Raw genomic sequence first — 13,302 nt, 5'->3', positions numbered from 1 at the left:
GAAAAGCCGACGATCAATTGAAAATTTTGAACTTTCGTGTTGAAGATATGGATTTTTTTTTTCAAAACACCAAAATAAAAAAGGCCTTTTTGGGAAATATGAAAGGTCAAAATTTTCAATTCATCGTCGGCTTTTCCTCCCAGCTACATACACTTTAAGAATATATCAGTAAATTTATAAAATTTTCTTCGAGGACTGTTATATTTCAAAAATGTGAAAAATATCAACTTTTATTAATTTGTCATAAAATTTGTATTATATCGTAAAGTTCATAAAATGAAAATTATTTGATATCCGAAAGACATTCTTCGTATTCAGAATTCAATTCGATATGTCTGATGTGCTCTCATGTCCCACAAAAAATACTGTCGAAACGCTCAAAACGCTCATTCCAGTTCCCTTAAGTGTAACTTTATAAGCTTATTTTTGTAAGCTTAAGAGTAACTTTATTAAGTGTAACTTTATTATGTGTCTGTTTTTGATCCGTGTCTGATGACCGGCGTCAGTATTGGATTCTCGGTCAGATATTGCCTTTTGGCAACTTAACTGAGTATCTTGGTAGATGTATATGTATCTAAAATGTTTATATTCATATCTTTTTCAGCATTGATTAAACAAAAAAAATCAATAAATAACAATCTTCTTTACCATATGCAGTGACTCATAAGATCTAAAAACTCCTGTTTGGAAAGAATCCATAAGAATTAAAAATGCAAAGCAATATCCTAAATAGAATAATTCGACTACAACACCCCCTCTACATGATATACCATGAATACCAAACCGAAATGGTAACCTGAGCTTTATTCCTTTTTTGAATGTGTATCCCATCCATGCAGTAACATTTTACACATCTCCGCTGCAATATAATATAATATATAAAATATCTTTCTTTGTTTATTATGCCATCAAAGCTCCCATTGGGCGCCCATTCTTTTTTAAAGGAATTTTATTATGTGAATACTCATGATACACCCTTGTCAAAGACCAGTGCCCCCCGGAGTATTTAATCATACCCAAACCAAGCCCAAACCTTATTGAAACTGAAGTGGTTGACACCCTTAACAAGTGTAGCGTGTACATAGACCAATCCTGAAAAAGTCCTGAGCCCTGACTCCAGTGTGAGTCCTAAAACTTGTGGACTTCTTACACACACGCCCTCCCCCCCCCCCTCCATCACACCCCGCTGCACCCACACACCCACATATGTATACAGTTTGGAAATAAACAAATTCTATTTAATATTTACACACCTTTCGCAAAGAAATATTTCAGTATTTTACAAACTCTCGTATGTATAATGCTAAACCTTTTGTAAAACAAAATACACAAGTATCAAATACTTGTAATTCAAGTGAGATTGGTTCTATATGGACTATCAAATCATATGTCCAAATGCACATGTGTAATCTCAAATGTGGTATCACTTTTATAAATTAATCATACAACAGTGCAATGCTCCCCTCATATTAAGCAAATCTAATTATACTCATTATGAAAATGACATTTGTACAGCAATACCTATTTTTTATACATTTGCTGTTAAAAGGGCATTTCGTGATCCACAGCCGCATCTCCCCACTTTTCTCAAAAAAGTTGAGATTTCTATACCACTGGAAACCTCTGGTTACATAATGTTTAGGCCAAAAAAATTGTCTTAAAGCTCACGCGCGCATTTATAAAAACGTGAGATTTGGAAAAAAAGAAATGCTGATTTTTTTCTCCAAATACCATGAAAAAAGTCGGGGAAAAATCGCATTTCGCATTTGTTTTCAAACCACTCGTGAGCTTTGAGACAAACCATTAGTTTTTTTGGCCTTATGTACCAAATCGTCATATTTCGTACCAGAACGAAATTACAACAGTGTAATACACATAACCATGCATAACTCGCAAATGCAAAATCGGAATCAACTGAAATTTTGGGAATAAGCTTTTTTCGAGGATATCTACTGAAAAATGTCATAAAAAGAGGATGCTAGCATCACAAAATCCTCCTCCATGTATGTATAATATAGTGCAATATCACACATTTGCTTTAATGATTTTCAAGGTGAAACTAAGGTGAAATCCTGGAAAATTGTGTCCAAAAAGCAGACCTCTTTTCAGCAAATAAAGTACTGGAAAGGATTGTCATTATCGTCATTGGGGACTGAAAAGGGGTCATTTTAGGATCAGTTTTGGCACCCCTTGCAATAACATGGGAACCCAAGCAAGAACACACTTGTGTCCTGTGATATGAGGCCTAGTGACGGTACAATGGAATACAGAGTTACATCAATGAGTTCCTGCCACTGTGCTGGTTAGTTAGTAAGCCTACTGGGACTGCTGCTGATGTGGTCAAATCTGGTTGTCCTGTTGGAAAACCTGCTGAACAGTTTACTGATGCAATTGTCATTGTAGAGGTGCAGATTTGAAATTGTCGCATAGCTGTGAATCTCTGTTGTCTTGATGCAACAGCATTGGGGATCTGAGTTGGGCTTGAAGCTGCGTACGAAGTTTGGCTTGGTAGTGAAAATCGGTGTGGTCTTGGTGCAAATGAAGGATTGGGGGACTGAATTGGGCCGAAAGCTGCATATGAAGGTTGCATTGGTTGCATTAGTATTGGTAGAGCTGACCTATAGCTTGAGTAGATTAGGCAGCGCTGCATTTGTGTGGGTTGAAAGTAGACAATTGGTTGCTGTAGCATCAGTATTCTTGCAGGTTCAATGTGATGGTTCAGTGGAAGGAATCTCTCTTCTTGGTGGTGTTGATACACAGTACTCAATGATGGAAAATCTATAACAAAAGAAAATGGTGGCTTTAGTCAATATAGTCAAGCCAAGTATGCATATTTTGAAAATTTTCATAACATCTTTCAACTCATCTATGGTGACTTTTATGAATTAATCATACAACACTGCAATGCTTCTCTCATATGGGAGGGCGAGTTAGCGCAGCGGTAGTTCCCTCGCTTTGCACCACTGAGGTCTCGGGTTCAAGCCCCGGCGCGGCCCAAGGACTCATGTGCACTTGGTTTATCCCGATTCCATGCTCGCTCTCGCAGGTTTTCTCCGGGATCTCCGGTTTCCTGCTGCTTTCAAAAAATCGGTGATCATTTGTTTGGTTATCAAAAACTTCCTTCACCCAATGGAATTTGGGGAGCTGCACAGATAATTGGTGGATGTTACAATCTAAGTGCGGATCGGTCTGCGCCTGAGGTTCGGCTGCAACTGGCCTTGATGATGCGATCTGATTGTGATGATTCACCGTGGCAGCGAAATTACAGCGCTTTGAATCCTTCACGATCTAGCTGGAAAAAGGCGCTATATAAATCCGAAATTTATTATTATTATTTATTCATTATAACCAAATTCAATTATACTCATTATGAATATGATATTTGTACAGCGACGCCTATTTCTTTGTGTTGCTGTTAATATTGCATCTGATAATTATTTCAAATTAAATTTAAGCCAGTCAGAAGCAGAGTAGCATGTATAATAAAGTGCAATATCAGACATTTTGCTGTAATGATTTTCAAGGTGAAACTAAGGTGAAATCCTGGAAAATGGTGTCCAAAAAGCAGACCTCTTTTCAGCAAATAAAGTACTGGAAAGGATTGTCATTATCGTCATTGGGGACTGAAAAGGGGTCATTTTAGGATCAGTTTTGGCACCCCTTGCAATAACATGGGAACCCAAGCAAGAACACACTTGTGTCCTGTGATATGAGGCCTAGTGACGGTACAATGGAATACAGAGATACATCAATGAGTTCCTGCCACCATGCTGGTTAGTTAGTAAGCCTACTGGGACTGCTGCTGGTGTGGTCAAATCTGGTCAAATCAAAGAAATTGACTTGATTTCGCAATGCATTAAAAATTATACCAGTTCAATGCAGAAACTCTAACCACCACACACACCCACAATTACAGATCATCCATAAATACATAACACATAAAGCATAAAAACTAGTTGTCTTGATTAAAGAGGTGGGTTCTTGATGTATTGATTGACACTTGGGATTGTTTCAGATGGTTACCTTTTATTACTCTGCTTGACAGATCTTGCCTTCCACATTTCTTCAGTGCATCTTGCAAAGAGAAATTTAAATCCACACCCGTCTCCTGCCGCTTGCTCCACTGATTCAGCAGATCGTATATTTTGTCACTTGTGTAAGCATAGTCCATACTAATTCTATCCACTTCATCAGCCCGAAACCCCAAATAAATGGCCAATGATCTCCATTCAGAGCCAAGCTGATTGGCTAGCCACATGAGACAGACACTCGCAGAATCTGATGCAAATAAAATGTCATGCAGAGAGAAGTTTAACAAATTAAATAAATTTAAAAGAATTGGGTAACTATGAAAAGCATTTGAATTCGTGAAATAATATAATAAACTGTAAAGAGAAAGGTGAAATAAAGTAAAGCCTACGCCGGTATCTACTACTCAAAATATTGGACCTGTCTGTCGTCTATCACAACAAAATACATGTAAAAGAGTAAAGAAAGAGGAGAAAGTAACAAACTGGAAAGATAGACAAATATAAAGCAGAAAAGAAGAAAATTTAACAAATGAAAGAGAAAAATGGGGAATCAAAAATATATTGATGTAAAAAAGCGTGATAACTTACCATTTTTGCTGGGTACATCCATTTTAAAGTGATTTTTCCTGCATCGACGTAGAGCTTAAATTTGTTTTCGGTAATCTTCTTCAGTCACTGGTGATATCAAGAGTTACGTAGATATATGTCTGTATGCATTAAGTTCTTAAATCAAATTGAATGTATTAACACAGAAATAGAGTCCACAATAAGACTTTGAACATAAGTGAATAAGTCTGTATTTATTCATTTATTAATTATGGTTGTCTATTGAAGGTGGCACGCGACTATAGCCTGAATCCTTCTGGCCTCTAATGGCGGCGCCTTTTTTACCCACAATCCTTCACGTTGCCTTATTCGATACAGCACAGTGGAGCGGCCGTGCGTGAGTATTCGAGGACTGGAGGATCGAGTCTAGCACGCGACAGGGGCCAGAGGCGCGTGGCACAAAAGTGTTCATGCGTGTCACCATTTTTTTGTTATCACCTGTATTCATGACAAAACTACATCAACAACAAACAATTATTGTGTGACAAGAAGGAAAGTACCTTCATAGCTTTCTGCTCAAAGACCATCTGCTTAAAGACCATCTGCTCAAAGACCTTCTGCTCCTACATCAATCAAACAATCAATCAATTTATTGGAATCACTTTTGTAACAGTAGCACATGCACTCATGTGCAGTGCAAAAGAGACAGTCCATGATCCAACATAAAAATACAATAATACAGAACCATAAATCAACAAACATAAAAGATTGAACAAACAGTGTGCTTGAAAGTCTTGCCTTGTTGCAAAATACAAGCAGAATTTCAGCTGAATTGTTTTTGGCTCATTGATTTTTACCATAGAGAGTGACACCCGTTACAAAATTAGCAGTGGTATAGTTTTGGAATCAATTTTTATGGAAAGCACTTGATATAAAATGCCACAGGACTTTGTTGTATGGATGACGTGTAACTTGTTTGCTTGTTTGTGGTGGGCGGTTAGAGTTTCTGTATTGAACTTGGTAATGTAAATAATCTTGCCCGGTTTCTCTGTTTATGTTGACGAGCGGGATGCCCCTGAATGCCCGCGCTACCATGGCTACGCACCCCAACTAATGTGAGTATAAAACGGGAAGATCACTAACACTTCATGATGAGTGTACATTGTACATGTAGAGATAAAATAAATATGGTTATTATATTCAAATCGACACGTTTTACTTGTTTAATTTAATACCAAAGTGATTAAAGCCATAATATACGATTTCGGTGAAAGGCAACGATACTAATACTATGCCATGCGAATTATCCTGATGGCTGATTCGTACCTTTTTGTCAAGTTGTGGTGTAGTTCCCTTCCGCGATTCGAAGTTGGTTCCTCCCTGTGAACATAATTCTGCAATGATCCCCCCACACACCCCCTATTCCGCTTCCCCACCCCCCACCCCACATACATACACCCCACCCCTACACCCCCATCACACAGACATAACATACACATTTCAACCCCCTTTGAACAAACAAAACGTCAGATTAATTCACTTTACACTCAGACTATAAACATGATAAAAACCACCAGACAGGTGCTCGTAGAGCAGACTGATTTCCTACGGCATGTTACGGGTCTAGAGAAATTCTGATACATTTTCTGTCATTCTTTTTACAAGCCGAGCAATTTCTTATTATTAATTTGATACGCGTGATGAACAATGGTGAACACCCTGAGTGAAGTCATAGACTGAAGAAATCAAATTATAAACATCTCATCGCTATTCTTGTAGAGCAGGTGCATGAAGCGAGAAACTAGCTATGGGCATAGACCGTGTTTCTATTGAGTCCCCTGCATTTTACCGGTAAAACTGTTCGCCGTCAAATAGCGGCGAAAGGCGGATAACGGTCAGTTTCCATTGCACGTTGTTTACCGGTAAACACTCGATGAACAGCGTCAATTGACACACCTTTAAAGTTTGCCGGCGAAAGGTCGTGCACTGGGGTCAATCCCCGGGTCAATCGCAAAGCATTGTGGATTTTAATATTGTAGTATTTTCTTAATTGTTTGGCTAAAAATGAGGTAGCAAACATGAGAAAAGAAGACTGAAGAATAATGTTTTTTTATTAGCGTTTTCATTCGTTCTCGTACATCAAATTACGCCATTGGGAAATCCCCCTCAGTGATATCGACGTGAGTACTCAGTATTGTTGCGCGCAAAAAAAATAGGTCTTAGAATTTAATCTTTCACAGTTTAATTTCAGTTAATTCTTTTTAGCGAATAGTAATTTAATATCAACAACATAATATTAAATTCATGAAATCTTTCTAATTTTCTGAAGCACACACCGCCGCGGATCCGAGTTGATTTCTATTTTTTTTCGCATGCACAGCTGGATTCATCCGCTGATGTTGTTGTTGTTGTTTTATTTCATGGCTTTTACTAGGGTCATAAATCATAACTCATGTTAAATATTTAGCATAATATGTATAATGCAGGGATAATGCATTATGAATATTTCTTCCATTTACTTTATTTATAGCAAGTGAGTCAAATATTTGTATGTGATTAGGCCTAAGAATTTTTGCGAACGGAATGGTATAATCATGGTATAATACATAAACAAGCTAGCTCATTGATGATACAGAGGTCAATTTCGCGACTCAACTTCCGTTTTCTTCCCTGTATGCGCATTCAATCGGAACGGAGTGAGTTTCTATTGACGTTTACCGGTAAGCGTCCCCGCTATTTTCCTTCCTCAAGAAGGAAAACGTTACCGGTAAAAACTCGCCCCTGTTTACCGGTAAATAGCGGGGAAGGTCAGTTTCTATTGAGCAGAAATAATCCCTTTACCGTCTTTTTACCGGTAAACGGTCCCAATAGAAACACGCCTATAGAGAAATTCTGATACGTGATTTGAAATTCTTATAGAATCGGAGAATTTAACAGAAATATAACTTGAATTCACCCACGCTGGAAGCAGGTGTATCAAGAAATTCGCTGCAGGTCCGTGGAAATACTGATACATATTTGGAAATTCATTTTAAGGCGGGAAATTTCTTTCTTCTTACATTTTGCTCAAATTCATTGATCATTGTATTTTTTTCTAATGATGCCATATTCTTTAAAATGTTTCTAATGGAGTTGGTTTTATATTTTTCGCCTTTGGCTTTAATTTGAATGTTTTTTCTTTAAGTTTATGCTAGAATGTAAAATATATTACAAGACGGTAAATTAAATAACAGATGTTGTTGAGAAAACATAATGATCTGCTAAAGACGATGAAAATTGTATTTTTAACGAATAAAGAAAGAAGTTGGTTAATGCTGGTTAAAGAACTAAATACAATTATTCTATCGATTGTAAATAGAAAGATGCAAGAATCAATTACCTGTATTGCAAATTCTTAAAATCATTTACAATTTCTTAACTCGGTTAATTTATTTCTGTGTTCGATCATGCATGAATTCAATATAACAAAGACTTTTTGTTTTACATGTCATGGACGCATTTACACGCTGGTAACAGGTGCATCGTAAGGGGTTGTTTGGAGACTAATGAAATTGTAACCAGATTTTTGAAATTCTTTTTTCAGTTGAGAAATTTCTTTATGGAAACTAATTATTTACTATTTTAGCCCACAATGAAGGTGCATTTGTGCTATTTAATGCGCTAAGCGTGCATTTTTTGTTGCAATTTTACGGTGTTTTTTTTTGGGGGGGGGGCTAAAAGGAAGATGCACAATTGCTTTATTTTTCCTTCTTTTAAGATTTTCAGGGAGACGTCCCCCATGGAAACTGTCATGCAGGTGTGTAAGAACGGGATATTTCTTTGATGTTTATTAATTTTCATTATCTAAAAATTTACACGATTTTGCTATTTGGGATATTCAAATATGAGCAATAATTTAGTAAAAAAAAATGAAAACCTGAGAGGGGGAAGATTTTGATGAGTCTTTTTTTTCTTTAACTTCTTGTAATAATTTATGAACCTCTGTTAAGAATTTGATATAGCCATTGTACAATATATTGATCATACATGTACTTACGTCTTTAAACCTGATGAAGTAAGTGATATGGTAAGGCAATCATATCGGACAGCAGATGTCATTAGGTAAACACAATGACCATGATTATTGAAGTCAATTACTAGTATTCTAATAACTTCCAAACTCATGATATCATAATCAAATAGTATGGCAATCGATACGCAGTACAATCAAACCCCAGTAAGAACTATCGCAGTCATTTACAAATTTCTTACCATCTTTATTAATTTCTTTGTTCTGTATGCATCAGTTCCCTATAACAGAGACACTTGTTTCAGATTTGTTTGTTTATTGCGCCGTTTATGTTTATAGGCTATTGTGTAGTAACCACTCGCGACAGGTGCAGGGGGCGGGTCGCTCGCTACAGAGCTGGAGAAATTCTTATACTAACTTAATATAATTCTTTGTTAAGCTGAGAAATTTCTCATTATTCATTATAGTCGCGTGGCGAGTTAATTGTGGCGTTATCATCCCCAAGCTATTGGTGACAGGTGCATTAAGAGGCACGCTATAGGGCTGGGGAAATTCTGATACATGTGTTGCAATTCTTTTTCAAGCGGAGAAATTTATTATTATCAATTTGAGACGCGATATACCATGCATCATCCCCAAGCTATTGGTGACAGGTGCATTAAGAGGCACGCTATAGGGCTGGGGAAATTCTGATACATGTGTTGCAATTCTTTTTCAAGCGGAGAAATTTATTATTATCAATTTGAGACGCGATATACCATGCATCAAAAACCTCCAAAACAGGTGCACGAAGAGTGCTACACCTTACAAAACTAGAAAAATTCCGATACATGTTCTGATATTTTAGTGAAGCTATAAAGAAATGAGCATATTAATAATCAATAATTGCCATGTTAATTTTTAGTGAAGCTAAGAAATTTCTCATGAATTTAAAGAAACTTTTCAACAGCTTTTGTTCTGTATGCATCATTTCCCTATAACAGAGACACTTGTTTCAGATTTACTTGTTTATTGTACCGTTATGTTTATAGGCTATTGTGTAGTAACCATCCGCGACAGGTGCAGGGGGCGGGTCGCTAGCGACAGGGCTGGGGAAATTCTTATACCAACTTTGTAATTCTTTGTTAAGCTGAGAAATTTCTCATTATTCATTATTTGAGTCGCGTGGCGAGTTAATTGTGGCGTTATCATCCCCAAGCTATTGCTGTAGACAGGTGCATTAAGAGGCACACTATAGGGCTGGGGAAATTCTGATACATGTGTTACAATTCTTTTGCAAGCGGAGAAATTTATTATTATCAATTATTTGAGACGCGATATACCATCAAACACCTCCAAAACAGGTGCACGAAGAGTGCTACACCTTACAAAAACTAGAAAAATTCCGATACATGTTCTGGTATTTTAGTGAAGCTATAAAGAAATGAGCATATTAATATAATTATTATTGCCATAGTGGAGCTACGAAATTTCTCATGAATTTGAAGAAACTTTTCAGCAGCTTTTCAAAGAACAGCTCTAAACACTTATAACGCAAATAAAAAATTAATTAATATATAAATATATAGTCAAAATAAATGTCACGTATCATGTGCACCAGTAAAACGGGCAGAGAATTCTCAAATTCATTTCAAAATGCTCTGCTCCTTACGAGAATACGACTTTTTCCTTATAGCAAAAAAATTATATTAATTTATTTTATTTTATTCAGTACTTATTTTTAAATTACTTTTATTCCATTTTATTTTATTTATTGTTTTCATTTCATTCAATTTATTTATATATTTTATAGAAAGGAAATTTAAAAAAACTTGACATAATTAAAAAATTAAATTGTGGGTTTCTGTTGGGAACTCTATAGCCACTGTGTAATATATTGATCATACAAAGACGTCTACAGTCATATCAGACAGCATGTTATTGAGCAAACACAAGTTTACATATTGAAAGTCAATAATCAACTGGCAATTATTCAATCTATATGATCATATCGCACCAGGCAGAACAATCAAAACCCGGTACTCTACAAATTCTCACAGTCATTTCTAAATTTCTTACCATCTTTATAATTTCTTTGTTCTGTATGCATCATTTCCCTATAACAGAGACACTTGTTTCAGATTTGCTTGTTTATTGTACCGTTATGTTTATAGGCTATTGTGTACTAACCATCCGCGACAGGTGCAGGGGGCGGGTCGCTAGCGACAGGGCTGGGGAAATTCTTATACTAACTTTATAATTCTTTGTTAAGCTGAGAAATTTCTCATTATTCATTATTTGAGTCGCGTGGCGAGTTAATTGTGGCGTTATCATCCCCAAGCTATTGGTGACAGGTGCATTAAGAGGCACACTATAGGGATGTGGAAATTCTGATACATGTGTTACAATTCTTTTTCAAGATGAGAAATTTCTCATGAGACTCGCGGTGAAAAGTGAATAGATATTGTTCAGTTTATACCATCAAAACCGCCAAAACAGGTGCATGGAGAGGGGTGCTATGAGGCTAGAGAAATTCTTGTACAGTTTTTAGATTTTTTAAAAGAAAATTCTCATAAATCTGCATGCAGCAGGTGCTTCGACGGAGTTCGACCGCCGAGGGTGGGTGAAATTCTAATACATAGCTTGTAAATTCTTTTGTCAAGCTGAGAAATTTCTCATTATCATGACTACTAGTATTTATTAGATTGGTGTGAAATCATTATGGATATAGAGAACAGGTGAATTGAGTATAGTGAAGAGAATCACTATCAAAGTTGTATTTTATTTATTTATCTATTTATTTATTTATTTATTTATTTATTTATTTATTTATTTATTTATTTATTTATTTATTTATTTATTTATTTATTTACTAACTATTATTTTGGTATATCAGGCTACTTTTTATTTTCGTTCTGGTAAAAATATGGATGGGAGGATTAACATTGATTGTTTTATTTATTGAACAATAATTGTTGCAGATTCCATCGACGAAACCATATTCATTACCCTGTTGGATAGAATTTGAATTATATATTATCAGAAACAGATAATTGATAATTTTTTTAAAAATTAGTTCACAGATGAACATAATAAATAATTTCATATAAAGCCAAAATATGAGCCAATTAAGAAACCTCTAAAGCTTCTAATGATGAATCGTTCACTTAAATTTGTCTGTATTTTATGCATCTTTTTACTTTTTCAATGTTTTTAAAGATTACTAAACTTTTAAATCCAAAAGATTTGTGATAAAATTAGCTAATTTATACTTTTCATCACACCGAGGGTGCCAAATTCTACCCTAAAAACAGGTGCAATTTGATCTATCTTGGGAACAGGTTGTACTGTCATTTCACTGGCGTTTCCCCTATTTCAATTGGTTCACGTGCCGTGACGATGGGCAATTGCATGCCATATTTAGTCCAGCGCGCCAATTTTGAATGAAAAGAAACACAAATAAACCGGCAGACGACAATGGTTGAATGAACTCGGCACGTGCGTGTGAGTAATGTTACACCAAATATTCCCGTCAGGTTTGAGTGGGAGAATAAAGGGTTGGTTAGTTTAAAACAGGTTTTATTGTTATTGTGTATCGAGAATAGCAAATGAGTTAAATCAGTAACACTCTATTGAATTGAGGCCTTCTGTTTGTTTAAAATATTTATACAGAAAGTACATTATCTTATTCTATAATTTTCTAGCGCGAATCTTAAAACTGTAATGGTAATACAATTTCAAGAAAACCATTTCGTCACCATTGTATTGCATGGCTATTGTTGTGTATAGTTATATATATTTGCAATTGTAATTAGTAAACTTTGCAAATAATGCATATTTATAGGCCTACTGACATAAGCTGAGACAAGAATATGGTATTCTTGTCTCAGGACATGAGGCATATCATCCGGGAAATCTCATATGATTCTGTAAAAAAAAAAGATTAATTTAAATAATTTAAAAAATGGAAATGCAAGTAGTACATGTATTGCGTGACATTTTCAAACAAACATTAAAAATGCATCGTGTGAACCAGACGTATAGTTTTTAGTAAACAAAATATAAATGTAGTAAGTTGAATAGTCGTGGGTGAACCTATTATAAGAAAAGTTGCGCTAGCCTTGGGCGGTACACATAAGGTGTCAGAAGTTTCCAAACAAGTTCGTATCGATTACCTGTCTGTATATAATTGTAATACTGGACTACATTTTTCAATTTCACGTCGTTTGACGTCGAATGCAGACTGCCTTTTGAAGTGAAGACCGCGATTCACCATAAAGCAAAGGACAGACAGTGTGCTGACATTTTAAATTATTATTATTATTGTTGTTGTTGTTGTTGTTGTTGTTGTTGTTGTTGTTATTTATTTATTTATTTATTTATTTATTTATTTATTTATTTATTTATTTATTTATTTATTTATTTATTAATTAATTAATTAATTTATTTATTTATTTATTTATTTATTTATTAATTGATTAATTGATTGATTGATTGATTGATTGATTGATTGATTGATTGATTGATGATTGATTGATTGATTGATTGATTGATTGATTGATTGATTGAACGTGATATGGAATAGATAATACTAGCACGTCATGAGTCCCGCTTCCAGCACAGATTCTAGAATCTGTTCTTCCAGGCTAGCGATTTGTCAAGAACCTTTTCTTTTGGAACCATCGAGATGATGAATTGGATTTGACAAGATGGAAAAGGCACAAGAGAAGCTGCCGA

The sequence above is a fragment of the Amphiura filiformis genome, chromosome 7, assembly GCF_039555335.1.
Source record: "Amphiura filiformis chromosome 7, Afil_fr2py, whole genome shotgun sequence".
Classification (NCBI taxonomy): domain Eukaryota; kingdom Metazoa; phylum Echinodermata; class Ophiuroidea; order Amphilepidida; family Amphiuridae; genus Amphiura; species Amphiura filiformis.
Note: the sequence above shows the minus strand (reverse complement) of the source record.